The sequence below is a fragment of the Hipposideros armiger genome, unplaced genomic scaffold (genome assembly GCF_001890085.2).
Source record: "Hipposideros armiger isolate ML-2016 unplaced genomic scaffold, ASM189008v1 scaffold_48, whole genome shotgun sequence".
Lineage (NCBI taxonomy): Eukaryota > Metazoa > Chordata > Mammalia > Chiroptera > Hipposideridae > Hipposideros > Hipposideros armiger.
The window spans coordinates 3,516,059-3,532,473 of record NW_017731398.1 but is presented as its reverse complement, the minus strand read 5'-3'; the positions used below and the strand labels follow the sequence as shown (position 1 = coordinate 3,532,473).

General features: G+C 37.1%; 1 protein-coding gene across 8 annotated transcripts in view; it reads left to right on the top strand.

The window, feature by feature from the left end:
- Window positions 1–16,415, top strand: part of ZFAND6 (zinc finger AN1-type containing 6) — a 49,616-nt gene that overhangs the window by 2,998 nt on the left and 30,203 nt on the right. Inside the window, exon 1 of one of the 8 annotated variants that reach the window (XM_019640205.1) lies at window positions 7,043–7,125. The exons of the other annotated variants lie outside the window; for them this stretch is intronic. The gene's annotated coding sequence lies outside the window, so the exon portion shown is untranslated. Of the gene's footprint in view, window positions 1–7,042; window positions 7,126–16,415 lie in introns of those variants that run through there. 8 annotated transcript variants of the gene reach the window in all.

The window sequence follows — 16,415 nt, the reverse complement described above, 5'->3', positions numbered from 1 at the left end:
TTGCAGACAAATACTGAGAATGCTTTGTTTTGGAAGGGCTGTTTTATCCTGCTTTCAAAAACCTCATTTTTGTATTTGATTATTGTTGCAATGTGTTTGAGGTTTTTTTGTTTTGTTTTGTTTTTTTCAAACTTTCAGAAAGAATAGAAAGCTACAAAGAACAAATAACTATTGTTAATATTTTGGCAGGTATACCCCCAGTCTTTCTGTTTGTGTATATTCTTCATATTCCTAAACAATTAAAAGTTCAGTTCTACACAGTGAGTCGGAGGCTGCCTCTACCTTCAAGCTTGTAGCAAATACCTTCTGAACACCTTTGGTGTAGGGAAGATGGTAATGGTGTCCTTGCTTCAGCTCTCCGCCCCTAGTCTCCTGCTGCTTCTGTGGAGAACAGCCATTGAAATGTATAATTTCAACCCCCAGGCTCAAAACCCCCCAATGACGTTTCAATAGACAAAATTCAGACTTTTTACTATGGCCCTTACACCCTAGATCAGCAGTGTCCATTGGAAATATAATGGGAGCCACCTAAGTAATTTCAAATTTTCTGATAGCCACATTTACAAAAAAAAAGAGAGCCCAGCCAAAATATATTTTATTTAACCCAAAATATGATTTCTAGAAATAATCAGTTTAAGGAGATTTTTGATGGTGTGTTTTACGTTCCTTTATGGGGAGACTGTCTTCACAGTCCCATGTGTATTTCCCATTCCACGCACATCTGAGCTAGCCTTGTATCTAATGCTCAGTAGGCACCTGTGACTGTGGCTCCCGAGTGGATGGGGCCGCTTTAGACCCCCAGCAGCGCCGGTCACATACACGGGTCTCCTACCTTTCCGCCGGGCGCACCAGCCTCCACTTGAACGTGCCAGGCTTATTCCCTTAAAATTGTTCCTTCTGCCTGGAACACACAGTCATATTTGTGCTCAGGTGTCACTCTTTCAGCAGTGCCGTCACACACCACCTTCCCTGACTAGGTGTTACCCTGCTTCAGGTCATGGAACCCCTTCACCTGAAACAGTGTGTTTAGCTACTGTCTGTATCCCTGCTGGACTGCAAACGACCTGAGGGCAGGCATCTCCTGTGTTTACCACTCGCTCCCCATGTAGTAATAGGACTTCTAAAGGGCACATACCGTTCCGTCTTAGGAAAGTACTGTAATAACTAGTCACCTGTCGTGTGTACCGTGTGTTACCTGATCCTTTTCTCTACTGTGGTGTGAAGATCCTTTGAAGAGCTAAATCTTTCTATGGATTTCTCATTTCTTTAGGATTCAGTCTGTCCTAAAATTGCTGAGTGAAAGCACATGAGCTTTTTTGTTTTGTCTTCATAGATGTAGCCAAGTCTTGTCTTAGAAGTTTGTCTCACATTATAGCATAAAGTTGCCCAAACCATTATATTGGGTTGTCGGAAAAGTCATGATGTATTTTTCTCTATGTTTTTCATTGCAAAAATGCGTCATGACTTTTCTGACAACGCAATATAAAGTGTGACTAGATATATGATGGAATCCACATCTCCTCCACGACTTTACTGAGCGTTTTCTTTCCTGCCTTCCTTCCCCTTCATAAGATTTCCTCTGTATTTCCTCATTAGTTGTGATGATGACTAGAGACCCGGAACTGGACACCTTCTGGTCTGTCTTGCTCACCTCGGGTGGTGGTTTGGATTTGTGATGCCATTTGTAGCCTTCTGTATATTTAGGATACAGCCCTTTGCCCCATCCTGTACGTTTCCCCTGGCTCCGCATTTGCCTTTTATTTGCTTTCAGTGTTTTTGTTTTTGTTTTTTTTAAACACGAAAGCGTTTTTACCTTTTAAGAAATTTAGGTTAGTACTTTCTTTTTATGGCTATACTTTACTTTCATATTTAATGGATCCTTCTACCCAGGTAACTTTCTTCTAGCTTCATTTTTCGCATCTATCTCTTTCTGCTCACCTGGGATTTACTTTGACATAATATGTGAAGTGAAATAACTTTCCTTAATAAGTTAATCAGTTATTTCAGCCCCATTAAAAAAAATCTTTTTCTTGTTGCCTTGAAATAAAGCTACCTTTATCATATCCTAAATGCATCTCTACTTGGTTCTTTTTAGCATTTAGTCAATAGTAATGATTGGATACCAGAGCACATTGTTTTAGTAACTGGGAGTAATAATGTTTTTACTTTGTTATGCTACACCTCTCCCTCCTTTTTCCTCCCCAAATTTTTGGCTGTTGCTGTTAATCCTGACGTTTTTAGTGGATTCCTCAGGTTTTTCAGGTTGTTTTTTGTTTTGAATGTCTTAAAACAATGTTGATTGTGTTATTTCTATATTTTAATGTTCTGTGTTGTAGAATGAAAAAAATTAACGTCATTAAGTTTCCCTTTCAGCATAGTTTTAGCTATGTTCCTCAAATTTTGAGCATGAATAAAGAATTTTCAGATTTTGACAAGTGCTAGGAAGGAAAGAAATAACAGTGTACTCACAGAGATTGGAAGGTGCTGATTGGGAGCTCAGAGAGTGTCTCTGTGAGGATGTAATATTTAAGCTTCGTGGAGGTTCTAAGTGTGTTTGGGGAGCTTCTTTAGCTTCCCTATCTTTTGTAAAATTTTTTGTAAAAATTGCCTTGCAAACGTTTTGAGCCTCTCGCCCGTCTTCCAACCGGATTACTGCCCCTCAAAGCTTGTCCTGTATAGAAAATTTAGAACTGTGATTCCACGTCGTAAGATCGAGAAAGAGCCAGGGTAAGTTTTCCCCTGTGAAAGAAGTTGCTAGCACAAAGGGGACAAGAAGTGCTTGAGATTTAGGATTTGACAGATCCGAATGACTGCTGTTCACTGAGTGAGGAAGAGTGGGACAAGCTTTATTGCAAGACTTATTTCGGAGGCTTTTATTATCTCCAAGTGGTTGGGCTGCCTCACTTCTCCACCTCCCTGTCCTGTTCAGATTCTGTCCAAATCCATCTCCTACAGATAACTTAGATGATTTTGCCTCTTGGTACTTTTCTTCCTTATTTCTACTGTGTTCTCAGTTTTCCCCCACCCAAGACCTTTCCATATGCTGTCCCCATTTTCTTATTTGTGATCCCCTTGAAGAATCTTTCCTTGATGCTGGCAAAAGAGGTTAAGTCCTTCTGTTGGCTACACTCACTCATTTCATGTTGGACATTTCTTTTGTAAACACTTGTAACAACTGCAATTCAATAAGTGTGTGTAATTTGTTTTAATGTCTATTTCTTCCTGTAGAGCTATACTTTCCACTTGGTAGGTACCAGCCACTTGTGGTTATTTAAATGAATTGAAATTAAAGAGTATTAAAAATTCAGTTCCTTAGTCTTGCTAATCACATTTCAGCTACATGTGGCTAGTGGCTATTCTGTTGGACAGCAGAGATACAGAGTCTTTTGCAATGATGGAAATTTATCCTAATTTGTAAATAATCATGTGGCTAATAGCTACGGTATTTTATTTAAATTTAAGTAGCCACATCTGGCTGTTGAAATACGACAAGTGTGAATTGAGGTGTGAGATACTGATTATATATTGAAGTAATTCTATTTTACATGTGTGTTACATAAAATGTTACAATTTAACTGTTTATTTTAATGTTTTAATGTGGCTACTAAAGATCGAACATGGCATGTGGCTCCTGTTCTATTTCTGTGGGGCAGCACTATCCTGACCCCAGACCATGACTTTCTACAGTGGTAGGGACCATTCACCGTGGCACCACAGCAGCTAGCGGTGCCCAGTGTTTGGTGGGTGTCCAGAAGGTTTGACGAATGAATAAGCTTTTCTATTATACTTTGGATGTTACTGTATGATCACCAGAGAATGGCACCTATTCAGCTTTTACTTTCCAAAATTGTGACTATAATTTTAAAACATTTTCTATGACTATTGAGAAAAGAAGCTTTTCTTTTGATAGCTATATAAAAAACATTAACCTCATTAAATAGTGTGGATCATTCATCTTTTTCTCTTCTTTTTTTCTGGCTCAGGCTGCAAAGGAGAGAGGGAGCTTACTCTGCCTGTCTGTTTCCTGTCATTTTTCTATGTCTAGCAGTTTACTCCTTTAGGATATTTGGCACGTGAAAATTTATGACTGTTAAATCTTAATAGTTGAGGATTATGAATGCTTTTCTCCTTCACATGTATTTTGGTCTTGGTATTGTGCTCCGTGCTCCTTTTTAATTTATTGGTGACCCTTTGTTCTCAAAGCAATTTGCTGTCTTACAGAAAAATACCTCTTCTCTCAGCTAGGTTTTCTGCTGTCTTACCCATTTGTTTCCTTAATGTTCCCATTGTGTTTAGTATTGCACTGAATGGACCATTACCATCGTCCCTCTTCCCCCCATACTCACCTTGTGCTTTTTTCCCTTAATGAGTTAGAAGATACACAGCAGGAATTGCAAACTCAAATTCATTCCTCAGGTTTGCAGGCAATGTGTATTTGTCAGAGAAATCTTTTCAAACATTGTGTTCTCCACTTGAGGGTGGTTTTCAGACTTTATCCAGGTGTTGCTTTGCCAGTGTCAGGGGTGTCCTTCGCCACCTGCTGCTTAAACCACCTACAGCGCCCTCCTGGGCTGATGCCAGGGATTAACTGCTGCTGTAGGAAGAATAGTTTGCCCTATTCTCATTCCTTTCAGAGTCTTAAGGACGTTTTCACCCTGCTCTCTACGGACCAAGAGTTTTTCCTAAAGTCTAGGTATTGATTCTTTTTATAGGATCTTTGTAAACAAAAGTGAAATGAGCCCAGGTTGTTCAACAGCTTGTTCTTTTCGTATTTGTTTTCAGTGGACAGGTTTGGGGAACCTTCGAGTTTCCACAAAAAACCTACAATGCGTCCTTTGAGCACTTGATGTTCAGTGAGTGGCATTGTCACATGCAGTCGGGAGCCTTGGAACCTTGCAGGCTCTGTGTCCTATGAAGCAATATTGTTGTCAGATAATCTAGGTCATGGTATTGCTTTCCCTTTATTTGTTTTTGCTGTTTTCTTCTGCTACTGATTTACAAGTAGAATAAAATGCTCTTCATTTTAACCTGTGAGCCACCTTCAATGATAGTTATCACCTTGAAGCTCTTTCAGGTAGGTGGAGACCTTGGAGCAATCTGGAATGCTGACTCCTTATTTCTTTCCTTTGGATTATAGATTGAGAGTGGTCTTGGTGTTATATTAGTGTTTGTAATACGTGTGTGTTTGGTACAAATAATTAACTTGGAAGTGAAAAATTGTGTCAGAGCAAAGGTTTATTTGGTTCCTGTAACTATCTACTAATATTCTGCTTGCCAAATTTTAAGATTTAAATGTTTGCCATCTTTTTCTATAACCCTGTAAAATTCTGGCCATCTAATAACCCTGTTTTTTCAAGTTTCGTGTTGTAACTCAAATGATGTTTTCTTTCTGTTGTTTGCTCCTGTGCCTCTTCTGCTTCACAGTGTTCTTTTGCAAGAGTGTCCACACAGTGGGAGGAAAACCTGAACTTGACTCCTGAAGTGCTGGGCATTCAAAGCAGTGAATCTTTGCAAAGGATCTTGGGACTAGACCTCTGTGAATTGGCTCTTTCAATTTGTCCACTTAAAAGGCATAATGGATTATGCAGCTGTTTGGGCTTCTGCAGGGTATTGCTCCATATTCATGTCTAGTTGCAATTATGTGAATTTTCACTTTCTTACAAAGACTTCTCTTTGTATTCAAAACAAGCTTGTTGGCTTTGTGTTCTAATATGTGAATTTTCTTTAAGGAAAAATACTTGCAAGATTTTGAACTTTGAAAACTGTAAATTTAAAATTCTTTATAAAACTTACTGAAAGATATTTTAAGAAGTCACTCTAATTTGCTTTCATTTTGAATTTGTTTTTATAAACCAGTCAAAATTTTTGGTAGAGGTGAAAATTATACTTTACCAAACAAGTTAAATGTTATTCAATCAGGTAATGATTAATGTCAGAGTAATAGTTGATGGGCCAAGCTACTAAAACATAAGCAGTTCTAATTAAAATAAACATATAGTAAAATATAGCAAACAGTAATGTGTAAAGTGACAGTATGTCTTTTTTGTTTAAACATCAAAGTGCCTGAACACTCTTTAGAAACTCTGTAGTAAAAATTCCATTTAATGTAACTTAGTATTTTAAGAGGGATGGTCCCTTCTATATCTTAGGGTGTCCATGCCACCTTAAAGTACTAAGTAGGGTGCAAAGTAGGGTCCACCCTTCTTTTAGAAAACAACAATAGTTTTAAAAAAAACTTATTTAAACTATGCTCAACTTTATACCTGACATATCCTTAGGTCAAGTTGCTTTTCCGCTTATAGATATCTGTTTGCTGTGGATAAGTATTAACCTTGGCAAAAACATGCACAACAGCAGACCTGTTTAAGTGGTAACAGAGAAATTATATTTCTGCCTCATTTTCTCCTCAATTTTAAGTAGAAATATTAACTTTTGATGTCACTGGAATTTTTACTATAGTGATACTGAGAATATGCGTATCAGTGAATTTGATAGGTAGTTTAGAAGTCAATCTTTTGCATACAGTATTTTAGTGCTGTGTATTTTCAGTTAAGTTATGGTCTTTCAGCCTCTGTAGAGAAATTTCGCAATGGATTTTCTGTTGCCGTTGTAAAATTTTCAGACAAGATGTGAACTCAATTGAAAAGGAGCCTGTCTTTATGAAGCATAACTTCACCTGCAGGGCTCTGTAAAAATATCAAATGATTTATGTTTAAAAGCATTGTATTTCAAACAGTTGGGCAATGAGCTGCAAATTAAAGCTGCTTCTGTGAGATTTTCACTGCCCTTACTTGATTTATTCTTTACCTAGACAAAAGAGTAAGCAAATAGTATGTGATAGGAAAACTGAAACATTACCTACTGTTTCTTTAAGAAACCAGCTTATCCAGGGGGTTTTAGTGTGTTTAACCTAACCTGCTAGCAAGGAAAAGTTCTTTAAAATAATGGATATTAGCCGTATCCAATCACAATTATCAGTTTCACTAACAGGGAGGAGATTTTACTCTTCAGCCACTAGAATTGGAGAAGGTGGAGCTTGATCTTCAGGTTTGGTTGCTTTGGAGTACAGCTTCAAGTGAAGTTAATCTGAGGTGAAGCAAACAGAAAATTGTGGAGGTTTTGTTGGTAGGATTTTTGTTCTAATCTTTTCATGATCCTTTATTTTACACTTTTGCTCCTTTATGCTTCTGTGTACGCAGATTTTGTCATTGTTGCTGTTTTCTGATGCAAACTGAACATTAAAATTAAGCAGGGAAGCAGAACAAAAGGGCTGTTTGGACAGGAAATAGGTGTTCAGAGAATCAAACTTGACTTTCTTTTATCATTATTTTTAGTTCAGAATTTCAGTGTCATTAAAAATTGTTTGGATCAAAATCATCTCCAGTAGCAGGCTTTTCTCTTGGACTGGATGTTTGAGCAGTCATTTGTCAGTTTTTATAAATGACATCTGGAGGAGGTCTGGTTGATATGTCATTTTCCTTAAACTTAAGATGTTTTTAAGTTGCTAAAAGACAGATAAATGTGGTGGGTTAACGTGTGTGTGTGTTTTTTAAGAACTGAAATGCCAGCTGTTTGATTTTCTTCTTTACCCCTTTCACACACCCCCTTTTAACTTCAGTATATTTTAAATTTAGCTCTAGGTTGGCATTTTTAATATGCTCAGAATTTTAACTTTCTTTTTAAAAAGATCAGATTCATTTTATATAGAACAAGGTAAAACTGCTTTCTCCTTCATTCAAACTTCATTTATTTCAGAGGTGTTGATAAGTAATTAACACCCTTTGAAACAGGAAATGAATGGATTTATATTTCTAAGAGCTATAGGTAGGCTACCAAAACTTTTTTTAAGTATCTATGAATCTGTTGACATTTCTTAGTTACAAAATAATTATATTATGTTTCAGTAGCAGAAGTTATCTTTAGAGACTGTTTTTTTATATTGTTGCTCTTTTATCTCATAGAAATTAAGGTATAAAAAGTTCATTTTAATAATTGGCCCAAATGCCAGCTAAGCATTTCAACCAATATTTCAGCCAATACTTGTGTTTGTTGTGTTAACTTCTTCCAGACCAGATCATGCAAAGTTTTGAAAATTAATGCTTTTCTGCTCTATCTGTATTGCTTAAATAATACAGTGATAATAATAAAATTAAGAAAAGTCACCCATAAACCCACCAGATCGTTGTGTGGTGGTCTGATTTTTTCCTCGTCTCTTCTATACTTTACTATATTCTTGTATTTTTCCCATAATTGTAAATAAGTACAGATTTTTTTCTTTTTACCACATTGTGTCATCTGTTGTTAAAATTGTTGTAATTTTTGTTGCTATGTAATTCTCATAGGTTAGTGGGACCTTACTTTACCTGGCTTTTGTCTGTTTTATATTTAGATTGTTCCTAATTTTTTACCATTTTAAATGGTATTGCATTGAGCACCATTCTGTGTGTGAATTTTAAAATATTTTTCTCCTTTTTTTTTTTTTTAATGTATTTCCTTTGGAAAAATCCCCTGGAGTGGGCTTACCTAGATCAAAGGATATGAACACTTCAGTGGCCAAATTGCTTTTCAAAAAGGTTATACCAGTTTATATTGCCACCAGCGGGATGTGCTTCTGAATTTCTTTAATGGGTAGGGTAGCCCCTTAAATGTTCAAGAGTGCCTCTGAAGCTCTGTGGCTTGTTGATTAGTTTTGCCTAAACTAATAGCCTATTTTAAATTCCATTTTGCAATATGTAGATGGATCTAAATCCATTTTCTGGTCATTAAAATCGGCTGAAGGAAATTGGGAAAATTTTTACCCACTTAAATGAGCAATTATATATATTTATTGGATATTTTACTTGCTACATATTGCTTTCCATGAGCACCGGGCTTAACCTTTTACACTGGCATTGTTCGGACCAGCTTTCCCAGTTACATGCTGCTTCTGGTAGGCACATACCAGAAGAAACGCTTTCTTCCAAGAAAATGTATCAAACGTTTTTAGAGAGGGGTCTGGCATAGTGCAGTCACTATTATTTTGCCTGTCTCTGAACAGGTATCAATAGTCTTTGTCACTATTTGTGCATTTCTGTTTTTTTTTAAATACAATATAGAAACAATTAGTATGTACAGATCTAGGATTTAAAATGGTATATCACCACCTTCCTAATATTTCACAGGTTTTTAGTTAAAGGTAAGAAGATGACTGACTGTACACACACGCAGTGGCGCTGGACATGCTTCTGTTTGTCTTTAAGAGCATTCTTTGTTTGGCCATAACTGCTGATTCTGTGCACGCTTACCAGCTAGTCTGTTAAACAGAATAGGCTATGAACTTGTGAACTGCTTCTCCACAATTAAAGCAAATTCAAGACAGTTAAAAACACTAGTATAGTTTATAAATGGGAGGCAATGGTGAGTCATGGGTTAAGCTCTAACTCATTGATGTGACCAGTAGTTCAACATGTATAATCTTGAATTTGTCTATCTCATTTTGCAATTTAAATAATTTAAGTTATTTTCTGTAAATTTTTATTTCAATTTACTGATAACTTAGTGTAGCTAGCTTTCATAAGTAATGTTGGTTTGTTGGTTATTGTGTTTGCTTCAGGGCAAAGTTTTTTTTTTTTAATGTCTATTTTGTTTGTCATGGCTGCAGAGTTAGATTTTCCAAACACTTTGGTTTTCTTATTTGGAATAGAAGAGAAAAAGTTAAAATAAAACTCATCATTTTTAATGAGTGAAAAAATTCTTATGAAATACATCTTCTATGCATTTAAATTTCCTAGATGTGTTAGAGTATATACAGATAAGTACTTTATTCATGAATAGAACAATTGAATTTCACTTGAATATTTAAAATTGTGTTGGTGCTTAAATATATCACAGATATTTCCTTTGTTCTGAATTGAGATGTATTTAATTTTCTTCTTCACAGATTGATCATATTGCTACCAGGTAGAGATGAAGATAATTGTAAATATGACAATTTTAGTGAAAGTCATTTCAAGTGTGGCTCTAGATTGCCTTTTAATGAGTACTCGAGGTAAAGGTTTGCCTACTCTTGTACTCTGGGAACACTGGAACTTTGAGAAACGATAGCCTTTAATAGCTTCTCTACTGGACTGGCCACTGGCTGGCAGAACTGGGTGTCTCTACCACTCCCTTTCAGTACATGGTTTCATTCGGAGGGTAGAAACAGTTTTCTAGAGGGAGAAGAAAACTTAAAATTATGTAATATTGAGGCAAAATGAGAATAGGGATAGCTCTTTTTTTTCCCCCCTTTAGATTGGAGGGAAAAATTGGTCTAGAGCAGATAGTAAATGCAGTCAGAGTCTCTGTTGTTAGCCTACATTCACAGGGAATGCAGTGATTTTTTTTTTTCCTCCTAAAAACACAAGGCAAATTTTGAATGAGCAATGTCAGTAATACTCGAAAGAACCTAGAACCGGTTCTTAGTATTTATATGGTGGTTTAGTATTTATAAGGCCTCAGTGTTCTGTATAATCGGGGGTCTTGACAGTTTTGCAATGTATTTCCTACATGGCTTCTTAGTAAAAATAGGTAAATGTTTTAGAGAGTAATTTTTTTGTTGATACTAAAGTTAGTGCCAGTGACTCCTCTGTCCTTCTGGAAACTCTTCCCGAGAGTTTAATGATACTGCCTGGGTTTCCTCCTGTTTGTGACCTCTGTCCTTGACAAATGTTTCCTCTTTACAACCATTAAGCATTGGAATTTCATAGGATTCTGACTTAACACTCTTCTCACTATATATACTTCTCGGTAATCCCCAGCCCCATATGTTCTATTAACATCGTATATACCGGGTGTGCCAAAAAAATGTATACATACAACTTGCAATCACCTTTTGTTATTGGTATATGTTGAGTATTACCATTTTAATATAGTTTCTTCCTTTCTTAAAATGTGTATACATTTTTTTGGCACCCTCTGTATATTAATGGTTCCAAGATTGGTATTTTTTGTTCACACTGAGACCCATGTTCATCCAGCTTACAAATGTTTCTTCCATACCTACATTGAATTTAATTGCTTATTTTATCCTCCCAACAGTATCTCTTAAACCCTTGCTCCCCTCCTGTCGCAGTTCGTGGGTGACTGCCATCCAAGCCAGAACCTGGTTTCATTCTGATCTTCCTTTTCCTTCACCCCCCACCCCCCAATGTTAGTCACAGCTTCCTGTCAACCTTAAATTCATAGCATTCTCTGGAATCCATACACCCTTCTTCACCATTGCAGCACAGGCCACGCTGTGGTTTCTCACTTAAGATTCCTTAGAACAGCCTCTAACTGCGTTTTACTTCCAGTTTGGGCTCTCACACAGTCTTCGCTGTGCAGTCAGGTCTGTCTTTCTCTGCTTAACATTCTTCCCCGATTTCTTGTTGCCCTTTGAACTTTCTTAACTACCTAGGGTGAGTAATAATACCAGCTGATTCTGTGCTACACATTCTCTGAGGTAGTCCCCAAACAACCTTAACAGCAGTAAGTATTGTTACCCTCATTTACAAGTGAGACAACCTAGAAAGACTGGCTGACTGGACCCAGATGGCCCCAAAGTGGGTCCGCACTTTGACCTGACGTTGGCCGACCAGAGTCCACTCTTCACCCCGAGCCCTGCGCCTTCCTAAGCGGCCTGCTTCCCTTTCCAGCCTCTCTTCCCCCACCCCACCCCGTTTCGTGCAGCTCCTCCTCCTAGGGCATGCCTAAAAGGGCTTTGAAGAAAACAACGCTTTTAAAAAGCATTTCTGGTGATTTTTTGGGACATCCCAAAAAAGACAGACATTTTAGCATTCCCAGAATATAAGAAGATAGGAGAATGAGACATGGGAAAAATAAAGGTAGTTTTCCATATGCAGTGAGTCTTGCATTTCAAAGCTGTTGAATTCCTCACATTTAATAAAAGCTTGACACCAAGCCTCCTAAGAGGAAGATCAGGCCAAGTGAGAAAGTAGCTTTTCTAAGCTATTTGACATGCTGCTGACCTCCTTAAGTAGCAGTGAGCCTGGACCTGGTGTTCACTCCAGCATCAGGTGCATGGACATCTACCTGCCTGTGAACACAAGCCACAAAGCTACCGAAGTGCGTACAGGCGGGAAAACAGGCTACACGTGTTCTTTCGTGTCAAATATATCATAAAAAAAGTGGAATACTTCAGCTAGTCGCACATAGAAAGTAAACTGAGGTAAACTTAGAAATAGCTGACTGGGAATCATTTTTCATTCCAAATATTACATATTTTTACTCTTTAACTATCTCTGCTATTCCCCTCTAACATATTTTAGGGTTAAAGGACCTCCATTGGACACCCTCCCCCCAAAAAAAGCCTTTTCATGTATAGCTTTGAAAGCAACTTGGTGGTAAAAGAAAAAGATCAAGTAGATACAATTATTGAAAATATAGGTAAATATTGGTTTCTTGGAAGGGTTTGAATTCTTTCCCATAGTTGGGTGTTAATGTAATTATAAACTTTCACTAAAAATCTATGGTTTCCCATTAGAAAAGCAGAAGTTTCTGGTTTGGGGTTTTGTTTGTTTGTTTAAATCATTAAAGTATTTTAAAGGCAGACATGCCCTGTTACTACCAGAATGTTAATTTGGCATATTTTACTATCCAGAATAATCTTGCCACTTTTTAAAATTACAAAAATGGGAAACAACAGCTCATTTAATAGAGTTTAGATGTTATAAAAATATATAATGTGATTTCAAAAGAATGTATTACTTAGCTTTGATAAATACAATGCGCAATCATTTCTCTTACATTTTTAGGTAATTGCTTAAAGTATGTGATGTATCTCTTTTCTCATTGAACACCAATCTCGGTAGCTATAAAAGAACCTCCACCATCCAAAATTTTACTCATCCTTTTTTTTTGCTCCAAAGTCTGAATAGCAAATCTGTGTCAATACCACCCTTATTTTAGTTTTCAGGATTACTAAATGCTGCAAAGGTAAAACCACTTGTTCCCTACCAGCTATATAATTAGTACTGACCATATTTTCTTATGTCTAGCCAACAAAAAACATTTGCTAAATTTTTAAATAGCATTTCTCCAAAGTTTATAGTGGGAAACCATTGATTTTGGACAGGTGTGTTTTGAGCTGCAGCCTTTGACCTAATTTTAGTTGACCTAAATTATCCTGAAGTTACCACCTTCACAGTAATTTGAAACCGTTTTCTTTTCAGCTACAAATATATACTACTGTGTTCTGTGCTAAAGTAATATTTTCCGGTAGGTATCTGACTAAAGTAGTGGTTCTCAAACTTGACCCTGAGAATCCCTTGGGAGCTTGTTGGAGTGAGCTACTCCTTGCACTCAGCCACCAGAAATTGAAACAGGTAGGACCTAGGGATGTGCCATTTTCTGAGGCTGCTAACGCATGTGTTTGAGAAACACTGATGTAAAGGTTATATAGGGAAATCCATGTCTAGTGATCAATTCAGGAAAACTCCGGCTTTTTAAATTTCTTATGTTCCAAGACATAAGTTTTGAATCAGACTCTCCTTGGTCTTTGGTTGTGGTGACTTGGGACTTTAAGTTCCCAGCGAAATAGATCAAGACCAATGTTGGAGCCAGTTGGATTTGATCCAACAGCTTTAAAACCAATAAACAAGGAGACCAAGAAATAAATAGGGCGCATTGTTGATGAAGTGTAAACAGTTTTCTGCTGAGTGCCAAGTGGCTTCCAAGAGGATGGTGCCTAGCGATGTATTTTGTGTTTTCTAACTACACATAGAAACAGAAGAGGAAAGCCTTGCAGTGACGGATTCCGGCCTGCCAAACAATACGTCAGGTGTCACTAACATAGGAACCTAAAATTATCAAGGTGATCTCTATGTAATATTGAAACCAGATCAATACGGGTTTGGATGTTGACTCCTAGGTAGTTTTAGAGCTAATATGCTTCTAGTTTTTTTCCTAATTAAGGGAGACTTGACAATTAGTCAAATTAATAGTGCTTTTTCCAGCATCAGAAATAATGAAGCTGTACATGTAGGATGTGCTAATGATGAGAGAGATTACTGCAGCTGTACTTGTATTCACTTTCTTGTTACGTCTTTGTTAAATGACCTATGGGTGCCATTAAATTCTTGAAGAGAATACAACACAATTTAAAAGTCTTAAACACGAACTTGTCATCTGGCATACTATTTTTGCGTTGTCATAGATTAATCTGCTGCCGGCTATTTAATGGCCTGGAAGGAGGAAAGGAATTAATGTAAATCAGATTAGCATGTTCTACACTGTTAAACTGTTCCCTGATTGATCCTAAAAATTAAAGATGAAAAAGACTCTGGTAATTTGATTTTTCCGTGGGTGATTGGATTTCCTATAGTTGATATATTAGGGGTTCAGGGTTTGTTTTTGCTATGTTGTTAAATCCAAGTGTTACTAGTTTATTATATAAACATTTAGTGCCTAACACACCTGTTCTACAAAGATGGGCCAGCTACTAGAAATACAGTGCTGAGCAAGACAGACACACCTGGCTCCTAAAATGTAGTCTTATCACCATGTGATGGGCTGGGTTTCCATGGCCTGACTGTGACCAGGACAGTGACCTGTGTATTTATATGGACTTCATTTCCAAGAAGTGATGTTTTTGCATTTAGTTTTCTCCACATATACTCATCCCACTTGCAACAGATAGTGTTTCTGTGCTAGGTAACTGTTCGCCAGGATGAATGCAAGAGGATTTATGGGGGGGAAATTATTTGATGGTTGGGAGATCATTTTTTTTGAAAGCAATCAACTGTGTCTGCACAACAAACTGAACGTGGTATTTAAACACATCAGTTATTCAATATGAACATTTTTATCAGACGGGCAGTAACATTTTAGTCCATTCAGACTGCTAAATGGTAAGGGTTGTGCGAGAAAGGCCCCGACTTGTTGGGGCTGGATGTGTGTCTTCCATTTTTGTGTTCCTCACAGCTCTGCATGTCAGCAGCCCTGAGTGAGTGGGTCCCTGAAGGTGTTTATCCTGGCAGCCTTGATTTAAGTTGTCGGGCTGAAAGGCTACTGCTGTTTTTTGTTTGTTTGTTTGTTTGTTTTTAATAGCTATTATTTTGAGCATTTTAACTTTGTGGTAAACAGGTAAAAAATGTTTTAAATTACAGTTTTTCTTAAAAATACTTTTAAGTTCTATTAAGTTCTGTGAAGAAGACTCTTGGCCTCAAATTACCCGATTTACTATAAGTTAATCTTTACGTTTCATATTCGAATACTGGTGACTAATTTTTTTAAGAGAAGGACCTTCTTTAAAAAATGGAAGTTCTTAGCTGAGAAATTAAAAATTCGTAGAAACATGAGTTACTTCTTGATAACAACTCTAATGGTCAAGCAAAAAGAACTGGGGGTAAACTGCTTTCTCCATATTTTCCAAAGAATTAGAAATCGTTGAGAAGTGATTCCTGATGAAAGGTATAAGCTGTCTTTATTTGGGAGTTATCTTTTGTTAAAATGCAAGAACTTACTTAATGGCAGTTACCCTTTAAAATCTAGAACTAGCAAAGACTGGTGAGGAGAGTTTGAATTATCAGCTTCCTCCCCACCACACGCAACTCTAAGAATAAGTGATGAACGTGTTCAAGCTCCAGTTCTTCCTTTATTAAAATAATCAAGTGCCATTCAAAAAGCAGCCAAAACTGATCTTGTTCACAACACCAAATCATTTTCAAGATGTTGAAATGATGTAACAAGTGGATGGAGAGAGAAGGTAAGAAAGGGAGAAGCTTGTTTCTCTGCTCATATCTAAACGAGGATAATTGTTTGGAAATTATTTTAAGATACAAAAAGTAAAATATTCACTCAGTGGAAAACTGATACTTGCAGAAACTTGAACTCATCAGTTACGTGGCTCCTCTTGGTGTCACTCAAACTTGTAATCGTCCTTTACCAAGCACAGATGTAACTGAGTAATAGTTTGAATCAAAACGGCTATTTCCACTCCTTTGTCCCTGTATTGTTTTTTTCAGCTTTACTGAGGTACATTTGCATGCAATCAAATTTACTAATTTTAACTGTGCAGTTTTAATTCTGACAGGTGGCCAGTGTATAACCACCGCCATAATCACAATATGGAATGTTTCCGTCCCCAAGAAACATTTCCTTAAATGAAAGCCTTGGTTTCTTAGTTTTTGTAGGGAAGATAGAAAAATCTAATCTTAAACCAAAAGGTTAAAATTTATTGCACGAAGAGTTGAATTGCCAGCTATTACTCTCTTATTCTTTTTTTTTTTAAAGATTTTTATTAGGGAATTGGGGGATGGGAACAGCGCTGGGGAATTGGGGGAAGGGGAACAGACAAGTTGCTGTCGTTTTTTTTGTTCTTCAGTCTGGTTGTGGAGGACGTTGCTTCACTGGCCCAAGTTGGCACCATCATTGCGCTCTTCCCAGGTGAGGCAGATCAG